General features: G+C 33.5%; 1 protein-coding gene across 2 annotated transcripts in view; it reads right to left on the bottom strand.

The window, feature by feature from the left end:
* Positions 1-21,970, bottom strand: part of LOC119635547 (CUGBP Elav-like family member 2) — a 119,015-nt gene that overhangs the window by 95,706 nt on the left and 1,339 nt on the right. The window lies entirely within an intron of this gene.

The following is a 21,970-nucleotide window of genomic DNA, read 5'->3' as shown; positions in this document are numbered from 1 at the left end:
TATTTTTTTCTGTTTTTTTCTCTTGATATCTTGAGGATATTTCAGTAAAGTGGTTACAGTTGATTGATTTGCCCGTGCATTAGAATGGAAATTGCAGATTTAATTTCAATAAATTATAATTGAAAAGTTTATCATTATGAAATGAAATAAAAGTGTCAGCAACATCTACTCGAGCAGGATATACTTATTATGGGAAAATTTACATATTTCGGTTAATAGTTCTGTGCATAGCTTTCAGCGCAACCAAGAAAAGTCATGAAAAGTACAGAAAGCTGACTGTTAGGAGTAGAAGTAGTTCATTCGTTGATCTGAACATTGCAAAAGGGCCGTTAGTTCTTCCAAATCATGATTATTTCTCTGAAATTACACGAATTTTATGTCAAAATCGTTGCTTATTCCATGGTGTAAATATCCGTCAGCCTAAGTTTCGTTATAGTTTTGGCACAAATTGCCAAAAACAAACTCGCATTCTTATCGTAATCTGTTCACTAATATTTAAAATATCACTCGGAGTGATGCATAAATGGCACCACTGTTAACAAATGCAAACCTAGTGAGTCAAAATTTCACGATATTCTGGCAAGTAAATACACAATCAGCGCGGGTGTAGAGGATGTTTTGGCAATTTTTGTCTACCAAGAAATAAACTTGTCGATGGGTTGCTACTTTGAAAGACAATCGTACAGATTCCGGTGAAGGGGAATCACTTTCCGAATCGATCTAAGCTTATCTCTATGCCTGTTTGTCTGTGCGTTTTGCTGTTTTCTACTTATGTTCAACGTTGTAGACCGAAATTTTTGAGACATTTGACACTGGAGTGATTTGGCCCAAGAACGAATGCCATTGACAATGGTTCGGACCGGGCCAGTTCTTCGAACATTTCTCATAAAATGTCAAAGGATCCTTAAAGTGTGTAAGAATTTTGCCTAATCATAGAATTCTGAATCTATATATCTCTACGCCATTCTTTGCGCCATGCTGCGTTATGGAAATTTTTTAACATCAGAAAGAATTTATAGCAGATATTATAAAATCGGTCCAGAAGTATGTTCGTCAGCATACCATAATTCGATGCAATAACGAAAAGAACCGTTTGTCACAAGTTTGGATATAAATTCACTTACCCCGCCTGCAAAAAAATTGCAAAAAACGGTGTCTTGCAAGCCAGGTATTATTAATAATATGAAAAGAATAAAATAACATTTTTTTTCCATTGAAATTAACTCTTTGTAAATATCAACACGGACCCATTTATCGGAAGAAAGTTCAAAGTGCATTTCGTTAGAGTAAGGTTGAAAATTGAAGTAAGGCGGAGTTTTGAAATCTTTAAGTTTAGCAACTGCTTTTTCTAATTGATCTCAAACCAATATGGATACGAGTAAAACAAAAAACACATCAAAGGACATTATGTACTTAGTTTTAATAATTAATTTCACATTAAATGTAAATGAAAATAAAAGCTATCACTTAAATTCATTTGATAATAAAAGGAATATTAAATCGTTTTAATTATTCTATATACGTAGGTATTTATGTGTATTGCATACATATGCATACTCGTACCTCATATACATTTCCCATATATATCAAGTTTTATTATTTCCTTTGTCCTTCTTTTAAACTATAAAGCACGATTCTTCTTCTTCTTCTTCTTTGTTTAATAATAAAAACTAATATTAATTTTCTTATTTTCGTTCCATTTAGCCGGTAATTATTTCAAAAGGTAGAGAAACAGTTAAATTATCTATCTACGTAACCATAAGTCATTTCGATGAATAAAATAAGACGACCTCCTACAGAGCACGAACAAAGAAAACTTTTTCTATTATAATTACATTACATTATTACATTACCTTATGACCTTAGTTGTAGTAAGCAGTCAAGGCAAATATTTTAGCGCATTAAAGACTCTAATAATTCACAAATGTTTTCCGGCGTTTTTCTACTTTTCTTCTTCTTCTTTCGTTATTATCTCGGATAATCGATTTTCAATTAAATTTTAACCTAGTTTTTCGGTTACACCTCAAATTAACTTTAATGTTTTTAGAAAAGTTTACGGTATTTTGTTTTTCGTTTAGCTACTAAACCTAAGCGTGTTAGTTCTGCCAGGCCGTTTATAATAATAATAATCTTCCCTATAAAAAATCTTACACGTTTTATCCTTGATGAGCAAAAGAGAAACGAAGAACTTGATTTTTGAATGTTCGTCCTCCACGCACGAATTGTTTATAGGAACCTTGAAGAAAAGGCCATAACTTGATGGATGATGCGCTTAAAAGGTTGCTTGACCGCATAAACTAAACCAAGAATTTTTGAAATTTCTACAGAAATACAGAGTGGTCTTAAGAGTCTTTGCAGATAGGTCCTATAGTAAAGCAGCACGATTACGACTAGTATAGCACGTAGTAGAGCGTACCAGAAATTCGCCCAGAATTGTATAGACAGCATACTTCTTCTTACTTATTCTAATGAAGTGAAATGCAAACAACTTTAACCAGGTTTGGTTTTTATCGATGCATTTACTTAATACCCCCCGCTTATGCATGCAGCAGAAGTACATTTGCGTAAAAATTTAATCACTTTTCTTCCTTTTCTTCGTGATATTGTTAAACTATTGAAAGTAGGCCAATATATCGAATACAAATAGGTTTCTTAATGGCTTAAATTTTGAGGATAAGAAAGTTGATACGAACTTTTTGAACTTTTCGGTTATGTATTTGCATATTAAATATATGAAATTCATTTTAAATTAAAATAAAAAAAAAAAAAAAAAAAACAACTTTTCGAATCAATGCCTGCTGCAAGTAGTAAAACCTTTCCAAAATCTCTTTTGTTTACATTTCTTTTTTCTTTTTTTTTTTTTTTTTTGATATTTTGCATACGTTGGTTTTTCATATTTAACAAAAGCGAAAATTTTTTTAACCTTCGCGCCGCCTCATATTGAAAATTTATTTCCGTTTAATTCATTACAGGGCGAGGAATACATTACAACAACAATAATAAAAGTAGATGTAGCACGAAAGTATTATTACAACCAACATTGATGTTGGTTTTCTCTTCGCTATGAAAAGCATGGCAGACGTATTATTATTATTTTCTATTGTTTTTTCTCTTCTTCTCCTCCTCACGTTTCTCCTTGAATTTAAGCATTCGTCATTAAAGCATTGTTAAAAGCTCCCCAGGGTGAAATTTTTATATGGCCATCTACTTATACAAACATACGTGAACATATATATATATATATATGTATGCACATATTCTTTTATACATACACAAACAAGTGTCTTCATATGGATTTTATTAATATGAATAGAATCGTAAAGTAAGGAAATTTCATCGGTTTTTATGTTATATGCATATGTGGAGTAGACTACTGAAAGGAAAAAATCTCTTTACTCAGCATTATTTATAAAACAAATTCCTGAATGTTTTTATATGTTTGGCATTTAAAGCCAAACGTTCGCTGGCTGTTTGGTGGTTATGGGCTATGGTTAAGGTTTTTCGCTTTTTACGTTTTGTTCTTTTTAACCCATAGCAATAAAATAATAATAATAAACGAATAAAAGGAATTTCGGTTCATTTATTTTTTAAATACAATAAAAACCGGCCCTAGAAGGGCACGTAATAAATGCATGCATAGAATATACGTACATTTATAGGATTATTATGGAATACCATTGCTGTTGAATTGTGTGTAAAACGTTTTTTTAGTATTTAACTAAATGTGTCCGCCGTCGTTCTCATACCACGCAAATGTGTGCACATTAAAGAAATAGGGCGGCATTCTATTGTTTTCGTGTGTTTACATTCTCATGCACATCTATTATAAAATCCGTTCAGCAGCATAAAATATAATGAGACTTTAAATCTTTTTAACGAGCTCAACATTTTTTCTCTTTTAAAAAGGGTCATAATTATTTTGTTCATCGCGCCCAAAAAAAAAAAGACTCATGCTTGTTATTATTAATAATACAAACTTTTTAATATGGTAATGGTTTCGTAACACTAAATACAGAACTAATTTGCTTTAACGTTGTTCATGTTTTGCTGAGCATTGCAGAACTTACATATTGATAGTGTTATTGATTCAAGGTAACCACTGAAATGTCCCCAATGGTACGCAATATAGATATGTGGAGTGATAAGACGAAAATTCTTGTATACATGCCACGGGTAGTTTAGGCGAGCGTTAGTGCTGAGAGAAACTTCAAACTAGGAAATTTAAATTAATCTGTAGAAGTGAAGACAAGACGATTAAATACGTAAATATAAACAAGGTAAAAAAAAAAACACTGGAGGGTAACCAAGTTAAAGAAACTGAGTGCAAATCTGGTATACTACAGTGTTTATGAAAAATTAGAAACGCTTTGGTGAAGTGATTCTAATTTAAATAAGTATTTAAAAGAAACCTTCCTCCCCCTGGTCTATCCATAAATTGCACCCTTGTACAAGTAGCTGGCCACTTGAACAAGGATGAAAATTAAGAGATTTCAAGAAGCTTAAAGGACTTAGAAGAAGGGCTAAACTGAAAGATAAATTAGCTGATAATCTAAATAGACTTACTTGCTAAGTGTCATTTAAACAACAGCTGAGAAACAGTGCTCATAAAACTTTATGAGTTAAACACATGAATCTTTCCCTTAACAAAATCCAATAGATTGATACAAATGCATAAAGTAATCTATCAAAATAAGATTATAATTAAAAATTGGTCTACAATTAGGTATTTGTCGTAGAGTGCATGCAGAAAGCATTAAGCTATAATTCTTTTTAATTCGGAAAAGCTTGCTCTTGGCACTGTCTGCGTGAAAATAAACGACGTTTTCTAGTCTGCTGCGCTGCAGTCTTATATTGGTCGTTTTGGCCATAACCAGCCTGTGCGAAGACAGCAAAGTTAAAAAAATTATTTTTATATGCGATTTTTTTTTTTGTTCGGAAAGTTTGTTTGGAAAGGTATTTCCATTACCACGTTAGCAGTCCAAATAGGCGAGCAGATATATTCCTGTTTTTTTAGATTATTTCACAGGGTTCTCAATAGCCTTCGAAGTTGTTGGAAATTGGACGAACTAGACTTCCAGCAATGCGAACTATTTAAGAGAGTTCTGTTAGTGCATTTGGTGAGGCCTGTTATGGCAATTACTACTTACATTCGGTTTATCTTTACACCCTTCATTTGATATACACTGAACGTCAGCTTGTGAACAACTGAATCTTATACCATACAAACATCCACGTCAAAAGTTGTCTGTACTTGAAATTTCGGAAGAAACAAACGCGTCAGATAGATATTGTTAAGTCACCAGTCACCAGTTTCAATACAGAGAACTTATTTGTACGCCTAGATATGCTGAGTCAAGTAGTAGGTTCTTCACGGTTTGGATTTAATTCATCACGCACTTGTTATGGATCCTTTTGCTGTTTCAAATTTGGCGGTTACGATAATAGCAATAGTAGGTGAAATAACTGAAGGACAAGCATGATTTAATTTAATTAGTGCATGAATAAAATTGTACACTGACAGTGACAACGCTTTTTAGGTTATACGACCACAGTAGTAAACCTATTTCTTCACTTTGCTGCGGGGTACCAAAGCTTTAATTATATATATGTAATCAAACTGTTAAAATCTCCAAATACATGTATTTCAAGGCTTACATGTCCAATTGATTCACATTGGAAAACATTAGAGGAAAAAAAGGAAAGACTCGACCATAAAAATGCTTCATGATCAAAATATTTACATTTTTCTTGTAGAAAAACCAACTCAGATTAAAGATTATAGGAACGAACAGCTCTTCACCTTCAACCTTCACTTCATCGTACTCCTCCATTGAAAAACTCAAACCTTTCCGTTCCGTGTATACAGTAAAATCAAGCACAGAGACCATTAACTAAAATACTTTATTTCGTAAGCTACCAACACTCAATGATAAGTGAACACAAGGCATGCATCCACATAAACGTAAGCAAGCATATATTCGTGAAACTACTCAATGGGCAGAGGGGTCGGTTAATTCTGAACTACGCCATTTTGAAGGGGTAATGAATGCGTTTACGATACCTTGTCTTCAATATTTTTGTAATAGAAAAATCCTTGTCTTCGCGAAAAGCTATGAAATTTTTTGTTATGCGTGAAATTATTGCTTCAATGAGGATTGTCGCTAAGCAGATATGCGTTTGCAAATAGCGAGCGTTAGCAGCAGGTATTGTAAGCATGTTAGGTAGCTCAGAAATTAAATTTTACTATTATGTATAGATGTGTGTCGTAATTTGGTATTAAACAAAGCTTGCCTAGCAATTAGGATCGGCATTGTGATCGATTTCTATTGCATCTGCAAAGAGAAGACGGACGAGGAAATATACTAAGTGACTAGAGAGTGTAAGTGTACTAGGCAAGACCAACTTCTTAGGCTGGGACTCGTACTGGCTTCTTGCGGAGAACCAGAAATCATCCCTTCTTATAGTCACTTACATTTTTCTCCCAAATTTAAAGAGAACTTAACTTAACTTAACATTAGTAATTGGTACCATGCGCAAAACAATATTATTCACAATACATTATTCATACGCCTAAGACAACGTTCACGAGTTGAAGTCTTAATGCGTTAAAGCGTAGCTATAGTGAGTGTGATTGGGCCTGGGACAGATATCAGATTGCGGTCACTTCCTATCTCATTCTTCTTCCTAACTTCCTTTGGACCGTCGCCGTATTACATGTGTAGGAGAGTGGAATAAAAAAGAGGAAGAAAGGCAAGGTTCAAATTTTCGAAAAATTTTTTTCCGATAATGACTGTTCTAGGTCGTCGATATGTTCACGGTCAAATAAAACTCGCACAATGTTGCAACCGACAAATCAAAGGATGCGTCTGCGAAGATGGAATCCTTCCTTCTTCATACATAATACGATCTTCAGTTCCCGATATGAGAAAAAATTTGTCTGTGAGCATATCGATTAAATAAAAAATGGAATTGAATCAATATTCGCGTAACTTCCGAAATATATTTTCTTACGCGCCCTGCTCAACGAAAAGAGCTTTGATGGCTCGATATATCAAAATATTATTGCAGCAAAAGAAGCAGAAGCAGACTACATATCTAGCTTACTTACGTGGGGCTAGAAATTTATAAGTTCAATGACAGGAAAACGTGAATTGTTTACTACGAACCTTGCTTAGCTGCCATTCTTATAGAAAGTCGAGTCGTTTGAAGTTCCTCTGTTATATTTCTAGTTTTTCTTAGATCGCAATTAATGCTTGTAAAAAATGATGGAATTTAATATTTTTGAAAGCAAATTAAAAATCTTTATAGAACGCCTTCTAGATTGCCTTCGATGACCATTCATATGTGTACGTCACTGAATGTTTATTAACATATACATTTACAAGTGGTGAAATCATTGAAAAATTCAACTACTTAACCCAATAAGTTAACGATATTTTACGGTTCAAACAAGATACACAAATACACTACATGCAGCTGCTATATTCTAACTAACGGAATGTTGTCAACTTCAAATTGGGGCTTGTTAGTGTGGCCACTTCAAATTTGGCTATACAAGCACATAGCAACACATATGCCCAGCTACCTATACTCGACGTATACGATGTATAAGTACTTATGCCTATGGATTTGCATATGTTTACCTATGGCAAGCACGTTCACTAATTTCAAACATTTAGGGTGAAGTCATATAAACTTTTTGGCTGCAAGGCCTAAATGAACTCACGTAAACTTCACTATGAACAGTTTTCCATATCCATCGAATCTATATGAAAAGTCATATATAGCCATATCCTATATCGAAGTTCATACGTATTTGTTAACAGTGCACCGTGCTTTCTAGCTTAGTATTGTATTATAACCCCCCCCCCCCCCCCTCCCCCCTTCTCTGGTGGAGAAGCACCATCCTCCTCGCTGTCACCCAGATATCCACAATTTAAAATTGGAATATATTACAAAATATTATTTTGTTTATTTGTACTTTGCTGTTTAAATTACTCCACTTGCATCCGATTTGTTTTTTATTTTTGTATAAAGTTTATATAATATATATATATATGAACATATACATAATTGTAAATCATTTTATTAATTGTAAAGCTTATGTAGAAATCATAACGTGTCGTGTTTGCTTTACATTGTGTATATTCTCAGGGAAACAACAACAGCGACAAATAATATATATATATGCATACACTTGCCTTGTGAACAAATTACAACACATCATTCATATATATATATATATAATATATGATGTTATTTAACTTTTAAATAAAAGTGAATAACTAATAGGTAGGAAAAGCTATATGCAGTAATTTAAAAATTAGGACATGCCGGACACACATAATTCATAGGTGCATACAGACACATAAGCACGTTGTACGACACATGCATATATGAATATGTGGCGGCACGTTTTATGACACGAAAAACTTAATAAGGAAAAACAGTTTCGAAAATTGTGTTGCATCGATAACCTACTGAAAGACTCTCTTCTGCTATGTAGATGTAATTTTTTTTTTCCTTTTTCGTTTTTTAAATATGCAAATGTATGGAAAGGTTATAAGGACAAAACTTGAAAGAAGAACGTTTTGTTTTCGTTGAACCCTTAATCGCAACCCTGCTCCCATAATAGATGAAAATGATGCAGGGCTTTTCCATGTCGCTGCCATTATGGGGAAAAGTAAAAAAAAAAAAAAAATTAAAAGTGGATTAAAAGGTGAAACATTATGATGGGACACCTTCGAGGATAGAATAATATATCAATTTGGCTTCCATTTTTAATATGGTATTAATTTTGGAACAGAAAGCCATTGTCATTTCAAGCAAAATTTTACCTATTTTTCATTTATTCATGGGTGAGAAGAAAACTTTTGTACAGTGATGGACAAAATTGCACTCTTCTTCCAAAAGTATTGCTTCTCGTCCGCAAAGTATCGCTCGTTTCGAGCCTTCTTATAGCATTATTGGATTGTTATGGTCGTCATCTCCGATGCTGGTATGAGGTCGCGAACTTTTCGCAAGACTCCACTACCTTGACATATAGCTTTCTTGCAACATGTTTGATAATTCGGCAAATTAGTCCTGGTTTGAAAGGACGAGTTTAAGGTAAAACACTTTGTTCAACAGAGTCTCGCATGGTGGCTACATAAGCGGGGATATAAATCAACTCGATTGTGTACTAATCGACTAATGAACTGAAATTTTTATATCCTACCCGCATTATGGTACAGGGGACAATGTCGTGCAATATCCAGAAGGACTGTAAGTAGACCATCTTTTTATTGTATCGATCGATTGAGAAAATGATTCTGAACTTCTCTGCCCATTTGTCCGCCTGATGTCCGCCTATGGATTTTTGTGGCTAAACTGTAGTTTGCTACTTTTGAGATAATTTGAGGAAATTTTGTGCACTGACGTGCTTTGATCCAAGAACGAACACTACTGAAAATGTTTCGAATTGGACCACATTATCGACAATTTCCCGCTTAACGCCTTACATTGAAAAGTTGTTATGTGAACATATATAGAATGATGGAGGCTGTTTAATGGTGGGCCTTGACTCACTAGAGTGTAGATGTGCTTGCATATCTATGCAAGCTTAAGCAACTTTGAACTGGGTTTCACTCTAAGAAATGAAACTGAGCCGACCGCGATGATTGTCTACAATACACTTGACTAAAGTTACTAGAAACCTGATGAAAGCGAATTGAGAAATTGACTAGCTTTCCTCAAACTATTTCACTCAATTCCCTAAACCGACCAGCCTCTATGCATATATAATAGAAAATCGCCTAACGATGTCTTTGTCAAATTTACATCATATCGCGGTGTGTTCATCGGTGAGATTAGTTTCTTTTATGGCACGTGACACGTGAATTAATTTGTAACGTGAAAACTTCTAGCGGTTAATAATTATGGAAATAAAAATTAATATCGCGGAGAAAAAGGCTTCCATAACTTCAGCTTTATTTGCTGTTTAATGTTTAATGAAAGACTTTAAAGAATGAATATCTTTCATTCCTTACCCGAAACTCAAGGGCTTTGGAATTTAAACGTGAGTTTTCGTGCTCCAATATATCCGCTGACAGACTGCTTTTTACGTTTTACTTTCTTACGATGACATACACACATCATTAAGAAGCACAGATGATTGGTTTCTGTACGTTTTCCGGTTTTTACCCTCCACACACAATACGTGAAAGCTTAAACGTGCCAGTAGGTCAGATAGTTCTTCAATTGTAACACATCTCCTCGATCGAACTATCTATAGCACTAAAAGTTATTTATACAGCGGCGTAAATCTCGACTACTACGACTATCTAAATTATTGTTATGTACTAAAACCTTGTTGCTGTAATTTAGTCTTTAATTTTTTATCCTTTTCAATGTTCTTTAAAACGTTTGTTTTTTTCTTTAAATCATTTAAATATAAAATACTCGCTTAACACTTTGTTGCAATGTTTCATTTTGAAATTCATTATTTCAATCTACTATGAATGAAAAAAGAAAAGAAGTAAAAGAAAAAAGTAAAATACATAACCTCATCAATTAATCTAAAAAACAAATTTTCAAACAAGCATTCAACGGTCGAACATATAGACAGAAGTGCAATACATATAAAAAACACGAAAGCAATAACGTGTTGACATAACACAAAAATTACTCAACACTCGACCGCCATCATCCAACAAAGTCAAATAAGGAATAGAAAAAAAGACGACAACATCCCAAACTTTCTAGCATGTTCTACATGCTTTCATTTTGTTTTTTACAGAAACAAATTTTTAAAGACCGCTACTATTCATGTAAAGCAAAAACAAAACAAAAAAAACAAAAAACAGAAAGAAAAACTGTTATATGACCAACAGACCCACAGTTTTGCGGTTAGAAGTTCTATACGGGTTAAAAAAACAGAAAGCAATAAAAAAAACCTATGAAAATATATATTATCGTAAAAAAAAAAAACAAAAAAAAACATAAATTGAGTTTTACACACATGAACGAAAAACAAACGTCACCTAATAAAATGCACGCTTTCGATGCTATAAGACCACCGAGCAGTGCTATGCAAATACTTAGTTTGGTCCTTAATTATTATATAGACCGATAAACGTGAAAGTATATCAAATATGTCTGTAGAGTCAGCGGAAGTATGATTGCGGTATAGTTAGTTAATACGTTGACCTTTTGCGGCCACCCTCCTGTTGGAAAAATCTTGGATTATTCTATGTGTGTCTCGCCTAGAGACACACGTGTGTGGCTTATGGTATATGGTTTAAATATGACTCCCTTAGGGACTAGCATAGTTTTCATCATTTGTAGGTCGCCCATGACAACTCTATCACAACACTCCTTTATGGAGTGGCAAGCACTTGGCGGCCATCTGCGCAAGCTGACGTTTATCCGTGAACTCAATATGTAATGTGCTCGCAGACGTGGGGCAATCACAGAACATAACTCGTAGAACAGCTTTGTCGAACGGTCAAAATGAAGCAAGATAATAAGAACAAGCTTTGTAAAACGCAAAATAACACTCTTGTCGGCATTAACCTGTAGCTACATTTGCATCCCGAATATTTGAAATTTTCAATGTTTGCCGAGAAATCTTGATACAGCCTGCGTATCATGCTCTCACCCTACTGCTAATTCTTAAGGTCGCAGAAATTTGTTTATGCAAAGCAGAATAGAAACATTTTCATAGAAACAGAAATATTTCTTTGATAGATTTGTTGACTTCTCTAGATAGAATTTTCCATCCCTGAGTAGCCAAACAAAGCAAAGAAGCTGCGTTTTGGTAATACATACTCTGTTAGTTAGTGATTAGAGATTAATGTACACAGCCCAAAAACATGGGCACGAGTTCAACAGTACAACAGCTGCAGCCCAATTCAAACGACACACTGACCCATTACAGTATTAATAGAAGTGGTTAACCCTTATTGAGGTAGGGGAGCTGCTGTTTGAAGCTCGCCTGAGGGTAAAAATGTTAATCCCTTTTTTCTTTTCGTAAATTATTTAATATCCTGCTGAATGTAGTTTTCTAACACACACGTCAATAAAAGTGCTATACAAGCCTAGATAATGGGGAACATTTTTTAAATTATCTAAAATTGTATATATAAAAAAAAAAAAGAGTATTTTTTTCTTTTATTTTGTGGTTCATAGTCCCGGCCTTACTTTTTATTATACGTTTAAATCATTTATTTTATGTTATCAAATCATTATATATAAACCATGGCAACTCAGTCACAGTCTATTGAATATTTAAAAGTGCGGTTTTTTCATAAAATTGTTTCTACAACAGACTGTTGTATACAGACATGCAGCAGGCAAGCAAGCAGGCAGGCGGGCAGTTACTCTTCTGTTTTTCTTATTTGCTTGAAGTATTTCAACCACTATACTACCGCGTTCTAGCCAAAAGCAGTTAAACTTTACTCGCATTAGCCAGACCTACAAGGACTTGTAACATTCGCTATCGCACTTATTCCTTGTTTTTTTCTTCATTTCCCTCTCTTTCTTTTTTCTCGTATATATTTTGTTTGTTTTTCCATTTTTTCAGTATCTATTCATAAACTTCGAATTGGGAGTTGTAACGAAGTCAAGTTAATGGTTTGTTGTTCCGTTTTTGGTATTCAAAATATCCACAACTACTGCTGCTGCTGCTACTGCTGCTGCTGTTGCTGTCGCTGTCAGCCAACACAATGTACATTAATATCTTAGGTGCTGGCGTTTTCAATTTGTTGCCGTCCATCGTTGTTGTTATTTTTAACGCTAGTTCTTGTGATGATTTTTCATTTTTTATTATTATTTGCTCTTTGATTTTTAGTCTGTCTTGTGGTTTTCGAACATTTTTCTTTTTCTTTTTCTTTTCCTTTTACTTTTATTTTTTTGTGTTTTTTTTTCTTATTTTCTTCTCTTTTCTATTTTTCTACTTCTTTTTCAATATTGAGTTTTCTGCAATATATATCGATGTTATGAATTCTAGCAAAAATATTTTCCAATAATGTCGATATTTGTCCAATACAACTACAACTGTTACTTCTATTTGACTTTACACTATCAACATCAAAAAAAATATATATCCTGTCAGCCAATATATGTGAATACAGCAAACTTATATATATTTCGAGAGAAAAGTTATCTATTAACTGCTCTATGGCGTTGACAATGTGTATGTCGTGAAAATATGAAAGAAATTTAATTCAATTTAATTAACTCAACTTGAGAACATAAGCACCACAGGTTACTCTTAAGACTGAGGTATACAATCGGCGAAAGGCAACGAAATAATTTGCCAAAGTCTATCTTAGTTAGAACAAAGTTGCATTGAATTAAGGCGTTCACGCCCGCTTGATTGTACACTCATAAGAAGAGGATATGGATAGACACGTTGCGATCTTCAGCGATTTGTTTTCGCTTTTTCGACAACGGGAGAAGCTCTACATTATGTATTATTAAAAAATTGGCAAAGTGTACTCTAAACTGTGAAGAATTTATATCTTACAAGATCAACTTAGACACTTCGTTTTACATGGCACTTCTCTCTATGTTTTGAATCAAAATCGGCATCCACAGATGTAAGATGTGAGCTCGAACTTTTGTTTTTGTAAATTGATTTTAAGTCGGGATATGAATTACATGCACCACGTTAGGGGCCCATATATGCTATTGTTTGTGCATTGCAGTCCTTTACCGATTATGTTAGGCCATAGTGTTATGGGCATAGGGTACTGCGTTTATTCACGTCTTTTTTTCAACATTACTTTCCACTTAATAAAATACTAACCAGTTAGTAATAAAATAGAGAAAGGATTAGGTTAGTCAAAGATGGTCGAAAATCTGGAATATAAATTTCGCAACTAACTATTGCAAACAAAAAGATAAATTCAACACACCGCCTCTTCTTTTTACACCCTCTTTATATAAAACCCTTGACAAGAAAGATTTCATAATATGGACGGATATGTCGTCCTGAATAATTTCAGATTAATCCACCTTTAGATTTAAAAACTATTTCCGAATTATTTTTATCACGTCTATCCGTCTGTCTGTCCATGTAATATATATTCAACCTAAAAGTCATAATTTCCGAGATATTCTAATTAATTTTGGCACATGACTTATGTGTAGGGCCAAGGCGAAAATGCTGTTATGCTAATAGATAGGATCGGACAATTTCTGCGGCAAATTCTCATATAAAGTACTATTTTAAAAAAGTCGTGCGAGTGAGATACGACAATTTATTGAAATCTCTATAATCTTATAAAAAGGCGTCTTTGTGATATATATAGACAATGTACAGTTTTTCATACTAGATGAAGAAAAGGTAAAGAATTGCATTAGGCGAGTGGTTGCTGCAGAGCATATAATTCCCAGCTTTGCTCGTCTATAAGCTTTTAGTTTGCACTAATGCAACTTAAAAATGGTAGGGGTGTTGGTAATCCAACAAACTGTGCTATAGCTAAAATGAATTGTATAATAAATTGTGTCGGATATGAAACGCGAAAAAGCAAACGGAAAAAAAATGTTGTTTTGAATTTCATAAAAAGGAATAGGAGATTAATGTAACCACATTTCTGCAGGACAATAAAGAGCATAGTTGTCTAATTATTTCTGAACATTTTCTTTTTGACAAACAAATTCATTCAAACTCAACTACTGCAGACTATTGTCACACTTCGTTAACAGCTGAAACTTAAGAACACCCTACACCAACGTCGCTTCGATAGACATAGTTTGTAAAATTAGATCTAAGGTGTAAGCATAAGCACTGCTGAGTTGCTTAGGATAGAATTTTATGGAAATAGGTAAGTCAAGTGAGACACAACGTAATTATGCTGCGGATAGGAAACGAGAATTACCATTACCGAGAGAGGCGTTTTTACATTTTTTTTTTAAATATATTTCATTAATAAAAATTTCCCAATCCATTCAATTTTATTTAAAAACCATGAACCCCTTTAATCTGATACTTTTCTTGCGGAGAATATAAAACTTGTTAACTTAACATAAAGATTAAGGCAGAAGAGAATTTCAAGGACACTTTATTGATACATAAAAATTCTGCATCTCTTCAGTCATTTATTTTTTTTTTAAATTTGGTTATTAATATGATTCGATACATTTGGTGTTTAATAAACTTCGGTTCGGTTAAAGCAATTTGCGCTCGATTTGCAGTCAATTTGTTTTTATCTTCATGCTACTAAAGGATCTTTCATTAAGAGCGATATATTTTAAAATTGGAAAAGAGCAACAAATCAACATATCAAAGTAATTTGAGTTTTATTTTAAAGCTTAAGACATTGGAGCTTCATTCTAAACAAAATCTCGTTCAAATGTCTTTGAATGTGCATTGAATACACTGACGCACACGATGGTTCCAATTATTAATCACTTGGCCAACAGTAGTCGAGTTATGCCCACGATCACTTTACCTAACAGTAGTCGCGTTATGTCCACGATAGCTTGACAGTTCTTCATGCCCAAATACTTCAAAGTTTGTAGACTGTCAGCATAAATCTCGGATCCGATGTTGCACTAAGAAAAAAATTCATGGTCGCTGAATCATACGACCACGGCAACCAACTCCAAATGCCACGTGGTGAGATGATTCTTCCGCTAAACTTCTCCGTTAATGAATCGAACGTAGTACCAATTGTATGACATCGTACCATCTCATGGAACGCTTGCGGATTCTTGTCGCCCCAACAACAACAAATTTGCGTACTGCCAAAGCCATAATGCGCCTAATATGCACATTGTTGAAAGTGATAAACAATTTAAGCCATCATACGTGTCGGTGTGTTCAGATCCACGCTAGATATTTGAATGACATTGTCCTCACGACGAAGCTGCAATGTTCTACCTTCAAAATAAAGCTTAATTTACTTTAATGCGTAAAGTTGTTTTGCTCTTTTTTCAAATTTTAAAAAGTATCACTCTTTATAAAAAAAAAATACTGATTCGGAAAAATTGTAATAGATTTTATTACCCGATTATTTAATATGTTTTTTTTTTTTTGCTTTTTTTCCATTTTATATCGTAGTGGAAACATATATGAAGTCTTTACAACACACATATACGATATTTCGATATAATAGGAAAATGTAAAATTAAATCATAACCAATTGTAAATCATTAAAGGCATGACTAACATTGTTAAAAGGAAAATCTGTTCAAATTAAAAACATTTACCCATAAAAGTCGAACACTTGCAGCACGTTGCCTAATATGAGTAGAGCGTGTCAAAGATGTATTTGGCACACAAAATAGATAAATTTTGTGGTTAGTTTATAATGTAAAGAAAAAGAAGAAATGCAAAATAAATTACTTATAAAACTTACATATTCACAAACATCATGCACGCAATTGTACAACCACGACAAATGTTTACATACCGTAAAAAGTATAATTCTAGGCCAAAAACTAACAGAATTCTTAGTTTAGTTTTCTAAAGACTGCTGACGAATTGTTAGCTGTAAAGTGCACGTTTGTGCTTGTGTTTCTGTTCTTTTTGTTGTTCTTCTTGTTGCAGTAGTTATTTACGCCCACATTTGTGTTTACAAAAAAAAAAAAAAATAAAAAAAAAAATAAGAGAAAAACAAACATTTACATTTTAATGTTGAATAAACGAAAGTTGACATTATGGAAATATTTGCTGTACAATAGTTTCAGTTGTTCTTGCCAGTCAGGCTGGCAGGCTGTTGTCGTATTCTGACAACCGTAAACTGAGCCTAAAAGCACACAAACTGTAAATAAATGATTCATTTCAAATAACAACTGACATCAAGGCTAATGCTTATACAAAGAAACTGATTGAACATATACACACACACACACACACACACACACACAAACATATATTTACACATCTACCATAAACACTTAGCTTGATAACCATATAGTAGTACTCGGAGCTCGTCACCTCCCTGTTGTAGATGGGCTTACTTACGAGCGTTACATTTAGACTTTAAGTAAAAGTAAAGTGATGTCATTGAAACTGTATGTAATGGCACCTACGTGATAAATTGGTCAGTGAAACGCATTCACATTTTTTTTTATTATTTTTTTTTTATTTCAAATTCATTATTGTTTTTTAAAAGCCTTTTTTTTCTTCATTACTCTAATAATTTTATATATCTTTTAAGGCTATGGTTACGACGAACGCACGTATCTTCTATTTTTTATTACTTTTGCTTTAAATGCTCACTTGGGCATGTATGCAATTTCAATTTTTATATAATTAATAAGTTGTCAGAAAACATTTCGTAATATTTGCGCTCGCTAGTCATCGCTTTGTTTCTCCAGTGTACATACCATGCTTACATAAAGAAATTGTTTCGTTTTCAAACGGATAGAATCAAATTTCTGTTTGCCTGTTCAACGTTTATCTATGTGTAGATATGTGTACATTTGTCTATTTAAATACCTTCTCCCTAAAGAATTTCTTATGTCTCAAAGTATTCCTCAAAGCAGCCACTTAGTATTTATTGCATTACTATGTCCTAGACATCAATCTCTGTCTATCCCATAACTAAATCGTAACGTAATTACGCAGATCATGTGAAATAATTGTACTCTTATGACTCTCGCCGCTTTTAAATCGGCCCCTCATTCTTTTATTTTCAATGGTGATATGCATTAGTTAATAAATGATTCATCAAATTGGAAAATATCGATTCATTCATTCTAGACTAAATTAATTAAACATTGGCTCAAAGAATTTAATGATGTTCACATTACGAGAAGTCTGCATATGACTTTTTTTTATGACCTCATCTCTCTTTACAACACTTATCGCTGAAGAGACAATTGGTTATCGTCCCATTTGGAACGGGCACCATCCATTGTTACTCGCTCGCTACCTTAATGGCGACAACTATGCTTTATATTTTTTAGAAAATCAATTTTTCTACTGCCTTAATAGGTGCTTTGACCTACTATCTATTGGAAAAGCAAATTTTTCCTTGAAATTTCCTCTTCTTTTTCCTCTTCTTTTTGAAGCGCTTGGGAAAGATTACCCGCGTCAAGTAAATCTCCGCTGAAATCGCCACATCTGGGTTTCTCTCATCCACTAACAGAAAATATTTATGTATGTTAAAAACTACTCACGAGCAAAAATACTTTAGTGTAGTTGCATCGAGTGAATGTGACGACTTAAAAGCTTTGAGTGCGCCTGCCAAGAAATTAAAAGTAGAGTGGGAATGTGCAACCTTTGGTATTCATTGCGATTTTGATTATAGAACTAAAAATTTTGTTGCCGATTTCTCTGTTATTTCGCAACAGGTAAAATATAAAACAAACAATTCCACCTTCGAGAGATGCAGGAAAAGAGAGAAGAACATAGACGATTTGCATATGGAAAGGCCGGTTTACACGTCTGTCAAAAATTGCTACAAAAAATATTTATTTGAAAGCTCTTAAGACGGTAGTTTCCAAAGCCGGTTTTTCAAAATGGCGAGCAAACGAATTTTTCAATATCTTTAAGGTTCACTCTCTAGCACTCGCGTAGTACTTAGAAGATTTTCGATAGGTTTATAAGTTTAAGAACTATTAAGAAACGAATCCTTGGCTTTTGCTCGATCTTTGATCGTCTTGATTCAAATACTCGCTAACCACATAAAAACCAAAAAAAAAAAAAAAATGATATTTTACTCCTTAGGTATAACAAAAAACATTTGCACAAGACATTTTATTAACGATATGGGGTGCGGGTGGGTATAATAATAGATTTGCCCACATCCGAATATCATAAATTTTTTTTTAAGAGTCGTAGGGAAAAAAATTCGACCACAGCTGGAAATAATTTGTTCATTGTCTTTACGAAAAGTTTTGTTGACATTCTCAAAAATATTGTCGATGCGATTGCACTTAACTTGTTTTTCTTAACTAATTAACAGTCAATTTATGTCTTTGTTGTTTTGGTACTGAAAGCTTTACCGTCACATAGCACGCTTACAAGTTAAGTTTGTGGGGAGATAAGCAAAATTTAGAACAATGAAGAGTTGAAGAGAGACTCATCCACCCAACCGAATTCAAATGATTTCGGTTTGGTGTGTGTTTGTCTACAGATGCGTTCAACCTATTGGAGCAACGAATCTTAATGGAAATATAAATGGTATCGAAGCATGTCTGGGATCATTTGGCGTCTAAGCACCAATTATAAAAGAAATTTTGTCCCGAAACATCGAACAAGAATAATACTCGGCACCGGCACACTAACCGAATATTGGATAGTGACTTGGGATGAAACCATTCGCTTATGTATTCTATCACATAAACGTTATTATAAGAAGAAAGAGGGCTGCAAGATCTGGTGTCATAGTTTCTACCAAAGTAATTTTACGTAAGGCAGGGTTTGTTATGGGCACTCTTTAACGAAAACTCAAGCTCAAGTTAACACACTTCGACTAACTCGACAGAATTCCTCCGAGGGAAGGCTTTTCTTCAGTTTTAATTTTTCATGTCCTATGATTGCAAAGTATGTTCCTCGTATTAGACGACATCCTTGCATGTAATATTGTTAAGAGCCCTCTATGTATGGCTAAAATCCGTAATATTTTTCGAATTTTTAGGTGGTGGTCGATAGTTGAAGGCATTGCGTGCATTTGTGTTAACTTCTTGTTGCTATGTATGAAATCTCATATACGACTTATTTAACTCATTTGTTTGCAAGTATACATGAGCATAACAGCTAATAACAAAAAAAAAAAATCTTTTTGAAACGATTTTCTGATAATTACAATTTTCAAAAGTTATGTAACTGTTAAAAACATATTCGTTCAACATACACTTGTACTCCCTCAATATTAACTGAAGTCTATCGTCAGGAATAGAGTTCATTTTCAAAACTTGAGTAAAGCTTACACACACAATAATGAAATTGACCAACTAGTCCACTAACCGTCATGTTGTTGTCCTTTACTTATCGCGAGAATGTCCCTCTATTGAAACGTTATTAGTAGTAATAAAGATAATGTAGAAAGTTACGCTTGTTGCAAAACGCAAGCGCAATCAATTCAAGCATGCAGCAAGCACAATTTTTGATCAACTTAAGTGTGTAGGTCAATTTAATCATCCATCTGTCCGGGGGTCTGTGTGTGCCCTGAGCTATCAGGAAAGCAAACATTCGGCCTTAAATCAATTCCGAAAATACGCGGGAGGAATCCGCAAATTCATGGTCTTGTTGCAATGATCGTGTTGCCACAAAGTTGAGACTTCTCCAACTTTTTTTTGCTAAAATATTATACGTTGACGATTTTTAAGAAATATTTATTCAAAATTTTGAGAAAATATTTGTCATATTTGTTTGATATTAAGAGCAATTACTTAAGATTGAGTGTAAAAATATCTCCTAAGATTGGAGAAGGAAAAGTTTTTACTGAAACATCACACAATTTTTAGCTATTAGTGTGAAATGAAGGAGACCATCGATCCATAGAGAAGACGAGTAGTATAGATGGAATGGCAAATGCGTGCGCAACGCTTTCTGCCAGAAAAACTTCCGGTAAACAACTGTTTTTCCGAATACTCGTCTTTAACTCAATTGGGCTTTGGCACGGTAGGTTGCAAATAACCGCCTTTACCGAATCGAACACTGAGCAAAGCTAGTGGTGTCTTTCGATAAACCAAGGGAAAAAAGGATTGATTCTTATACTCAATCAATGACATGAATGATGATCGTTATGCTCGACAAAATGTGTCTACTGTATACTATGAAGTACAAGCAAAGCTGGTACCGTTTTCTTGCTTTTTTACGTACATAAATTGGAGAATATGTAAAAAGTCAAAATGCTCTTTGTCTTAAACGTGTTTAGTTTCTTAAGGCTTTTCATCTATTAATATTCCGCTGGATCTCAAGGGCATTTGGAATTTGATACTTATTTTCGAGGAAAAGCGAAGACACTCAGTGTTCATTAAGAGAGCGAAATTTTTTCGTGCCACAAAACGAATAAAAAAAAAAAACATAAAAATATATTTATGCCCACCTCCTGGTTGGATACTCAAGTTAATTAATTAAATTTGAGTACCAAATATTTGACGAGACACAAAATAAGATGATAAACTTAATCTTTATCGTGAAAAACTTAATGCTATGAATTTTTGCATTTTGGCGAATGCTTTTGTTTTCTATTTCTAGTCTTCTTTATTCCACCCATCATCATAATGGAAGTTGAAAGAATGAATTGAATCTTGATTTTCAACTTAATTGGAAGCCATGTACATGCCTTTACTCTTCTAAAGTCTATTCCGAATTGTGAATTTTGAATGTATAGAAAGCTGCGGTTAGCATTACACTTACATCCTTTTTGCTTAGATCGAAAAATTTTAATGAAAATATTAGATAGGGGAAAAAAAAGGTTCAACTTGATAATAATGGAAGTAGGGTTATTAGGGGTTGTCAATATGAAAGGCATCAAGGTCTATCAGTACTTCTATTCTCTGAAGCCTCGAAAATTCTTTTTGTTCTTAAATCTTTTAAATGCTTTCTATGTCAATTTTCAGAGGGTTCCAATCACAGAATTAGTTTCGAACGGACAGACGGACTAATCAGTATCGAAGCTAAACTTAATCAAAAATATAGATATTTTTTTGACTGTCCTCCACTTCTACATGTTCAAACATAGGGTGAATGGAGCTGATGATAAAAAAAAAGTGTTTTCTTCTTTACAATTTGTCCATAAATTATATAAGTTCCCGTTATTTAAAACTATAATTTAGATTGAACCAACTTTTCCATGAATAGAATATCGTTTTAGTTTGTTTCTAGTAGAGTCGATGCATTCCGCACCGCTTCCTGATCAATTGAATGTGAAAAGTTTTTAAACCATTAATGCATTTGCTCTTATATATACATACGCTAAATAAATAAAAATTTTACTCATTTATCATAAAAAAAAAAAAAAAAAAAAAAATTAAAAAATAAAATAAAATTAGTAAATTGTTAACACTGTTCAACCAAAAGTAA

The sequence above is a fragment of the Glossina fuscipes genome, unplaced genomic scaffold, assembly GCF_014805625.2.
Source record: "Glossina fuscipes isolate IAEA_lab_2018 unplaced genomic scaffold, Yale_Gfus_2 26, whole genome shotgun sequence".
Lineage (NCBI taxonomy): Eukaryota > Metazoa > Arthropoda > Insecta > Diptera > Glossinidae > Glossina > Glossina fuscipes.
This window is presented reverse-complemented; position numbering and strand designations above follow the sequence as displayed.